At 43.6% G+C, this 1,548-nt stretch overlaps 1 non-coding gene across 1 annotated transcript; it reads right to left on the minus strand.

The window, feature by feature from the left end:
- Nucleotides 1-948: 948 nt before the first annotated feature.
- trnat-agu (transfer RNA threonine (anticodon AGU)) lies at nucleotides 949-1,022 on the minus strand. The gene has a single exon. It is a non-coding gene; the product is annotated as a tRNA-Thr (tRNA).
- Nucleotides 1,023-1,548: the final 526 nt, after the last annotated feature.

A 1,548-nucleotide genomic window follows, 5' to 3' on the forward strand; every position in this document is an offset into this window, starting at 1 on the left:
CATTCCGACTCCTGAATATTTTCTGGACACATTTCCTGCTGAAAGAACTAAGAACTCTTTTCTAATTTACACAATACTATATACACATTCATCAAACCTCTTAAGCTAGCATCCTTGGTGCTGCTCTCTCTTCTCCCAAACCTCATCTCATGTGACTGTTACATCATCACTCTGACAGTGGGAGGGGTTGATCCCACTCTCTTCAGCATTAACCCTTTACATCCTTATACTACACTGTCTGTCCAAACAAATGGGTGGAGGGAACTTCCTTCATTTATTCAAACACTTGAAAGTCAACTCAAAGCCATCAGAGAGAGAGGGAGAGAGAGTGTCAGAGAACTTCCTGCATCCAGTCCTGACCCTGCAGCTGCTCACCCAGACCCCACTCTCATCAACACTGAACATTGTTACAGAGACCCTTCAAATAATGTTTATAAAAGGCGGAAAAATTCAAAGTTCATCGCAGCCGGATTGAATGGAACAAAGATTAATATCTTCTCACCGTCTCTCAACACCCACGAGACATAGGTTTTCTTATTTGGTTCCTTTAATTTTTCTTGTTCCTGATTGAAAAATATTCCAAACCTCGGATCAACCCTCCCACTTGCGTCATGTCCCCAGTCTCGGTTAAAAGCAACACATAACGACACAAACACTCTGAAACAAACAACGCAGTCACACTTTCCTTCAGTGAGATTAATGTCGAGCTGCTTTCCAGATTGAATGTCACCGTGAACAAATTTGTATCAAAGAAGTTGCCTTTGGCGTCTCAGCACTGAATTTCTGGACAAGGAGGAACAGCCATTCCCAACTCACATCCTTCACAACGGCTGTTTTCTCCTGTGACTGAAATTCATCATGTAATTTGAATTCCAAGTTCAAGTTCACAAAACAGAGATATAAATGATTGATAAGGAAACTTCTAAAGCATATCACAAATGTGACATAAGGCTCTGCTGGGAGTTGAACCCAGGCTCTTCTGTTTACTGGACAGGTGCTTTTACCAACTAAGCTACAGAGCCAAATCACAAATGCTTGTGTAGTTGAAATCAGAGGAGGATCTGTTTATTCTCATCACACGTCTCCACTGGTCACAACATATTTTAACTTTTCCTACTTACTGATACAGTCATATACTCTATTTTTCCCAAAACTGAGAATGGAGGTGGAGGGGCGACATGATAGAGGTTGACAAAGTTATGAGTGGCAGAGACAGAGTGGATAGTCAGAAGCTTTTTCACAGGGTGGCAGAGTCAGTTACGAGGGGACATAGGTTTAAGGCAAGAGGGGCAAAGTTTAGAGGGGATGTGCGAGGCAAGTTCTTTACACAGAGGGTGGTGAGTGCCTGGAACTTGCTGCCGGGGAAGGTGGTGGAAGCAGGGAAGATAGCGACGTTTAAGAGGCATCTTGACAAATACATGAATAGGATGGGAAGAGAGGGATACGGTCCCCTGAAGTGCAGAAGGTTTTAGTTTAGACAGGCATCAAGATCGGCGCGGGCTTGGAGGGCCGAATGGCCTGTTCCTGTGCTGTACTGTTGTTTGTTCT

Source organism: Heterodontus francisci, unplaced genomic scaffold (genome assembly GCF_036365525.1).
Source record: "Heterodontus francisci isolate sHetFra1 unplaced genomic scaffold, sHetFra1.hap1 HAP1_SCAFFOLD_52, whole genome shotgun sequence".
NCBI classification, from domain to species: Eukaryota; Metazoa; Chordata; class Chondrichthyes; order Heterodontiformes; family Heterodontidae; genus Heterodontus; species Heterodontus francisci.